We start from the raw sequence: 8,374 nt of genomic DNA, 5'->3' as shown, positions 1-8,374 counted from the left end.
TCCAATATTTCGTTTATTTTGGAGAAGTCATATTATCTCCTCTCATATATTTTAATATGAAATATTTTCGTAGAGAAAAATAATAAAACAACTGATCCTCGTTTCGATATTTGATAAAATTCAGATATGAAAACCGTGTAATCCCCAACTCTCTCCGAGGGTCCTTGAGTTGCTTAGAATTTTCAACGATCGTGAAACGAAATGCAAATAAAATATGATATGCATGAATGACCTACGTATAACATTCCAAATTGAAAATTTGGGATGTTACAATTACCATACTATTCTAAAAAAACTCTCAAAATAATATAAGTGAAGCATGAGAGATAAATAATTACTATAAAATAAAACCACAACCGTGCTCTAAAAAGATATAAGTGAAGCACTTAGAGCAAAATTGTATACTTGAAAAGATATGAGTGAAGCACATAGAGTATTCTAATAAATTCTAGTTCATGCGTGTCTCTCCCAAAAGGTGTGTACAGCAAGGATGATTGTGGTAAACTAAAAACAAAAGACTCATATCATACAAGACGCTACAAGCAAAACACATATCATGTGGTGAATAAAAAATAGCCTCAAGTAAAGTTACCGATAGACGAAGACGAAAGAGGGGATGCCTTCCGGGGCATCCCCAAGCTTAGGCTTTTGGTTGCCCTTGAATTTTACCTTGGGGTGCCTTGGGCATACCCAAGCTTAGGCTCTTGCCACTCCTTATTTCAAAATCCATCAAATCTTTACCCAAAAACTTGAAAACTTCGCAACACAAAACTCAACAGAAAATCTCGTGAGCTCCCTTAGTATATGAAATAAACCACCACTTTAAGGTACTGTAATTAACTCATTATTTATTTATATTGGTGTTAAACCTACTGTGTTCCAAATTCTCTATGGTTCATACCCCCCGATACTAGCCATAGATGCATCAAAATAAGCAAACAACACGCGAAAAGCAGAATCTGTCAAAAATAGAACAGTCTGTAGCAATCTGACAACTATGAATACTTTGGGAACTCCAAAAATTATGAAAAATTAGGAAGACCAGGATAATTTGTATATTGATCTACTGCAGTTGGAATTGGTATTTTATCGCTCTTTGGTAAAAAATGAAAATTATTTTCGTGAGCGCATACTTTCTGTTTTTATCAGCAAGATCAAACAACAATCGCCCAAGAAGATCATAAAGGCTTTACTTGGCACAAACACAAACTAAAACATAAAAACACAATCATAACATAGGCTAGATAAATTATTTGTTACTAAACAGGAACAAAAAGTAAAGAACAAAAATAAAATTGGGTTGCCTCCCAACAAGCGCTATCATTTAACGCCCGTAGCTAGGCATAAAAGCAAGAATAGATCTAGGTATTGTCATCTTTGGTATTCAATTCTTAAATTGTACACTTATAACCCTTAGGAGGTTCTTTGTTTTTGCTAACGATCAAACTCCTATGTCGGAAATCAAGAAATTCATTTGTAGCAAAAGGTTCCTTAATGATATTTAATAAGTTGTGGTGAACACTTATTGATTTGAGGTCTTCATTTTTCTTACTAGAAGATTCACCCTTATTTTTAGGAACATAGATAAACTTGGAAACTTTGGTAGGAGGAGGATTTGAGGTATTTTTAACGGCAAAGAAAGCGGACCCCAAGTTGGTAATAATATCTTCGAGTTTATCAATTCTCGTGGAATCTTGATCTATCTTCTCATTAACTATGGGTTCCTTTTCCTTAAGATTTTTCAGAGAAACTCCTACCTTAGATACATATTGAGTAATTTGGTTGTGGATCTTTTTAACCAAAATTTTAATTAACTCTACAGTGGCAATTTTATTTTCAATAATATCAAGCCTTTGCATCACATGTTCCAAAGTTAAAATAGTTCCATTGACCAAAAGAGGTGGTGGGCCTAACAAATCTATCATAGCATTATAAGAATCAAAGGTATGGCTTCCTAAGAAATTCCATCCAGTAATGGTGTCAAGAACATATCTATACCAAGGAGTGATGCCTACGTAAAAATTGTGAAGAAGAACAGAAGTACATTGCTTTTTAGTAGATCTATTTTGAGCATTCAAATTCTATACCAAGCATCTTTTAGGTTTTCTCCCTCCCTTTGTTTAAAATGAAGAACTTCAAAATCGGGAGACAAAGGAAGGCTAGCCATGAGGGCAAACAAACGATCTAACACACGGACACACAAGAAGCAAGCGAAAGGAGACGAATGGAAGAGGACACATAAAGCGGCAAAGGTGAAGTGGGGGAGAGGAAAACAGGAGGCAAATGGCAAATAATGTAATGTGAGGGAGAAGAGTTTATGATGGGTACTTGGTATATCTTGACTTGGCGTAGATCTCCCCGGCAACGGAGCCAAAAATCCTTCTTGCTACCTCTTGAGCATGAGTTGGTTTTCCCTTGAAGAGGAAAGGATGATGTAGCAAAGTAGCGTAAGTATTTCCCTCGGGTTTGAGAACCAAGGAATCAATCCAGTAGAAGACAACGCACAAGTCACCTAGTACCTACACAAACAATCAAGAACCTCGCAACCAACACGATAAAAGGGGTTGTCGATCCCTTCACGGTCACTTGCGAAAGTGAGATCTGATAGAGATAATAAGATAAATATGCTTGGTATTTTGTTGTATAGATTGCAAAATACTAAACGAGATGCGATAATAAAAGAGATGCAATATAATATGAAAGAGACCCGGGGGCCATAGGTTTCACTAGTGGCTTCTCTCATGATAGCATGTATTACGGTGGGTGAACAAATTACTGCCGAGCAATTGATAGAAAAGTGCATAGTTATGAAGACATCTAAGGCAATGATCATGAATATAGGCATCATGTCTGTGTCAAGTAAATCGAAACGATTATGCATCTACTACTATTACTCCACACATCGACCGCTATCCAGCATGCATCTAGAGTATTAAGTTCATAAGAACAGAGTAACGCATTAAGCAAGATGACATGATGTAGAGGGATAAACTCAAGAAATATAACATAAACCACATCTTTTATCCTCGATGGCAACAATACAATACATGCCTTGCTGCCCCAACTGTCACTGGGAAAGGACACCGCAAGATTGAACCCAAAGCTAAGCACTTCTCCCATTGCAAGAAAGATCAATCTAGTAGGGCAAACTAAACCGATAATTCGAAGAGACTTGCAAAGATATCAAATCATGCATATAAGAATTCAGAGAAGAACCAAATAATAATCATAGATAATCAAGTTCATAAACCCACAATTCATCGGATCTCGGCAAACACACCGCAGAAGAGTATTACATTGAATAGATCTCCAAGAACATCGAGGAGAACTTTGTATTGAAGATCAAAGAGAGAGAAGAAGACATCTAGCTAATAGCTATGTACCCGATGGTCTATGGTAAACTACTCATGCTTCATCGGAGAGGCTATGGTGTTGATGTGGAAGCCCTCCATGATCGATTCCACCTCTGGCAGATCGCCCGTAAAGGCCCCAAGATGGTATCTCACGGGTACAAAAGGTTGCGGTGGTGGAAAAGTGGTTTTGTGACTCCCACTGATGTTTCTAGGGTATAAGGGTATATATAGGCGAAAGAAGTACGTCGGTGGAGCTCCATGGGGCCCACGAGTGTGGGGGGGGGCGCGCCCTCCTGCCTCGTGGCTGCCTCATGGAGTTCCAGACTTTCACTCCAAGTCTCTTGGTTTGCTTTCGGTCCAAGAAAGATCATCGTGAAGGTTTCATTCCGTTTGGATTCCGTTCGGTATTCCTTTTCTGCAAAACACTGAAATAGGCAAAAAAAACAGAAACTGGCACTGGCCTCCGGTTAATAGGTTAGTCCTAAAAATAATATAAAAGAGCATATTAAAGCCCATTAAACATCCAAAATAGATAATATAATAGCATGGAACAATAAAAAATTATAGATACGTTGGAGACGTATCACACCCCCCCTCAGCACACACGCTACATACTTCTTGTATCGATCAATCTTCCTCTCCCAACCACATTAGGAAGCTATCGGTTTCCGAGACACATTCATTCTTTCTTTCCATGTTTCGATCTCTAACTCTCTCAAGTACACAACCCCCCTTTTCCACTCTGTTACCAAATGTATCTACCTCACACACCCGATATTGCACTCCATGCCGATCTCTCTCTCTCCCTCCCACCCTCCCTTGCTAGATACATGCATTGCCTATCTAGCCCCCCATCTCGTGCGCACGCACACACGTTGTCTATCTAGGTCACTCTCTCGAGACTGTCTCTTTCTTCCGCACGGTGGGCCACACTTGCTCAATCTCGCTCTCTTTATCTAAGTCTCGATTAACCTTGTTTTCTTTCACACACAAATGATATATCTCCCTGTTCGGGCCTCGATCGCCACACTCTATACTCTTTCACGCAGATTGTGTATCTAGGTCAGTCCATCCAAGCCGCCCCCACTCTTTCGACCTCATGGTGGGCCACGCTCTCTCAATCTCTCTCTCTCTGTATGTCTCGATTGACCTCGGTCTTTCTCGGACACAAACAATATATCTCCATGTTTGAGCCCAATTCGACATATTCATATTGTATACTCTCTCAGGCACATTGTCTATCTAGGTCACTCTCTCCAACCCGTCTCACTCTTCCGATCGCACAACGACCCGCACTCGCTCAATCTCTCTCCCTTTATATATATAATCGATCGACCTTCCTTCCTCCCACACACAAAATATATCTACATGTCTGTGACTGGATCATCTCTCAAGCTCTATCTTACAGCCCTCACCCTTCCCAAAAGCTCAATCGGACAATATCTCTCCATAGCATGTATATATTTTCAACAAATGCCAGACTACACTAAATTTGTCTCTCTATCTATCCGTGTCTCGATTGACCTTGCTTTCTCAGGCCGTACCTTCCACACATTGAAGCTACCTCTCCATCCCTCGCAGAGCTGGAGCTATTTAGATTGCGAGGAGACTCCAACCTTGGATTAATTTGCAAAGGCATTTATTCCGGTGGGTTTAGATTATAATTTTGTAGATTTCAACCAACAACTACTCCAAAAACTGTTGCAACCCCCGCACCTACCCCAATTGATTTCCCTCTGGCTCGGTCGTCGCTCTCTCGCACGTCCTTTCTCACCTTTAACGTCGCACCATGGTATTTTTGCAAAAAACTCTGCTGTTCCCTTTAATTATTACAAATAAGCTACAAAACTGCACACCGATAGTCCACTTGTAATGGAACAAATTTTAATCCACAAATTAAAGTGCTACAAATACACATCGAGGGGCCCACCTGTCATGGAAAAAAATTTGGACCCATATATAAATTAAAAATTAAAAAGGACGAGCATCAAACATGCGACCAAGGCCTTCAAGCCGCACGTCAATAGGCAACATAGTACAACCACGTTTGTTGTACCCCCCTTTGTTGATATAATGTTTTTATATTACCACATCCTATTTAATGGATAATAAGTTTTAATATTATTTTTAGTACATTAGTGGGATCGGCTCGTTAGCACGTACTATTTGCCTTCACTTACTGGTGGGTTCCATGTATTCTCTCTCTCTCCTTCGCTTCTACGTTTAGACGCACTGGCAAACACAAAGAATTCACGGGCGATGTTGTCGTTGACCATATCTGGACGCGTTCACAAGTTACTGCACCAGTTTCACGTACTAGTAGTACTAGTCAATGTGTACGTGCAATGCACGTTAATTTGGAAATATATTAAGTCCATGCAGATGTTAAGTAGGATATTATTTGCCTGTTATTATGTGATTAGCACTAATTTTGGCATGAAATTAACTGCACGCTAAACGTGTTGAGCGCTTGACATTGAAGCAGACTAGCTCGTTGTATTGACATGATTTGATGGCCGAGATTAATTGAATTTGCCCCTTTGGTATAGATGGTATAGATATAGATTATACATGTAACAAGTTTAGGAACAAAAGTGACCGTGACGGACAAGTTATCTAGTACTATTTATCTACTACTCCATAATAATTTAATGCGTTGATAAATAGATGTATCGCCTAGTGTTCGAACAAGGGGACTGGTCGTGCCCTACAAGTATTTGGAATTGAATTCCCTAAGAAAATATTTGGAATTGACGTGGTATTTCATATGAAATGTTTGCGAAGAGAAGGAATACATGTGGCTTCATGACGTTTTGTATTTAATTTGATACAACTCTAGCAGAACATCAATTGATGAAACCATAGATTTCATTCAGTCTGACTCCGACTTTACATTCATATGGCGAATGATCTAAAATAAACGGAAATGATAAACGTTCGGATTTTTCATGGCAAATTTAGATTACGTGTCGGCGGCGGGGGCGTCTTGCGGTGGGAAGCGGCTCCTCTGTCGTGATTTGTGTGTCGCCGGGCCACTGACCGACGGCGACGTCTTGCGCCGTTGTTGGCGTACTCTTGGACATTGGTCCTAGGTTCAAGGAAGGCCAGAATGTTCTGGACTTCGATCTCCAGGAGCGAGTCAACTGGTGGGAGGAAGCGACTTACGTTGGTGCAAGGAAGCGGTCGACGGCGGACATCCATGCCACTGAGGGGGGCACTATCACCCGCGTGGGGACATGCACTCGCAACGGCGCGGCGGAGACATTTGTGTGCACGAGCACCAACACGGGAGCACACGTCAGTTCACGCGCTGGCAGGTGCACGGGCGCATGAAAGTCGGCAGGGACCTCGTGGAACCCCATGGCATCAAGCTCGGCAACAATGTGCGGCTCCCAGCCCATCAATGCCACGGGGATGAGCGTGGGCACAGTCGGGGTGACGGGAGCCGGAATGAGAGCGGGGATGGGCGCAACGTCTTCCCGCAAGGCTAGTTCAAACTCGCCCCAAAGCAACTTATGTTCTTGAGACTCCGGTTGGGTGTCTTCCTTAGGAAACTGGAAGACTAAGGGCAGACCATCATGATGCGGCATGGCGTATGGTTAGGTCAGGCTGGCTGGAGGTAGACAACAGGAGAATCAGAGAGGAAGAGTGAAGATTGTAGCGATACCGAGTTGTGCAGGGGTAATTTTAAACTGCGGCACCAACTCCATTAAAAGTGGGGGCAATTGGGACAAAGATGGGCGGCGGAGCCTGGTCAAAGGGCTCGCCTCCCGATGAGCCTGCGCAGTGGCCTGCTCGCATGCCTCCCGGTCAGCTGGCGCAGGGGTCTGCTCGCACGCCTCCCGTCGACTCACATGCTTGCTCGGACGGTACCTGCCGATGAGAAGCGGGACTTGTGGCGGCATGTAAACGCCCACGGTTTGAATAGTTAAAGCGTTCGCCTTCACATGACGGGTCTTTGTTCCAAAATACTGATACGTCTCCAACGTATCTATAATTTTTGATTGTTCCATGCTATTATATTATCTTTTTTGGATCCTTAATGTGCTTTAATATACCTTTTTATATTATTTTTGGGACTAACCTACTAACCAAAGGCCCAGTGCAAATTGTTATTTTTTTGCGTGTTTCGCAGAAAAGGAATATCAAACGGAATCCAAACAGAATGAAACCTTCGGGAGAGTTATTTTTGGAACAAACGTGATCCAGGAGACTTGGAGTGGACGTCAAGAAAGAAGCAAGGAGGCCACGAGGCAGGAGGGCATGCCCAGGGGGTAGGCGCGCCCCCACCCTCGTGGTCCCCTCGCAGCTCCACCGATGTACTTCTTCCTCCTATATATACCCATATACCCCGAAAACATCCAGGAGCACCATGAAACCCTATTTCCACTGCCGCGACCTTCTGTACCCGTGATATCCCATCTTGGGGCCTTTTTCGACGCTCCGCCGGAGGGGGAATCGATCACGTCGGGCTTCTACATCAACACCATAGCCTCTCCGATGATGTGTGAGTAGTTTACCACAGACCTTTGGGTCCATAGTTATTAGCTAGATGGCTTCTTCTCTCTCTTTGGATCCCAATACAAAGTTCTCCTTGATTCTCTTGGAGATCTATTCGATGTAATTCCTTTTGCGGTGTGTTTATCGAGATCCAATGAATTGTGGGTTTATGATCAAGATTATCTATGAATAATATTTGATTCTTCTCTGAAATATTTTATGCAAGATTTAATATCTTTTCAAGTCTCTTCGAATTATCAGTTTGGTTTGGCCTACTAGATTGACCTTTCTTGCAATGGGAGAAGTGCTTAGTTTTGGATTCAAGCTTGCGGTGTTCTTTCCTAGTGACAGCAGGGGCAGCAAGGCATGTATTGTATTGTTGCCATCGAGGATAAAAAGATGGGGTTTATATCATATTGCTTGAGTTTATCCCTCTAGATCATGTCATCTTGCCTAATGCGTTACTCTGTTCTTATGAACTTAATACTCTAGATGCATGCTGCATAGCGGTCGATGTGTGG

Source organism: Triticum urartu, chromosome 1, assembly GCF_003073215.2.
Source record: "Triticum urartu cultivar G1812 chromosome 1, Tu2.1, whole genome shotgun sequence".
Classification (NCBI taxonomy): Eukaryota; Viridiplantae; Streptophyta; class Magnoliopsida; order Poales; family Poaceae; genus Triticum; species Triticum urartu.
The sequence above is the reverse complement of the archived record's forward strand: the minus strand, read 5'-3'. Positions refer to the sequence as shown.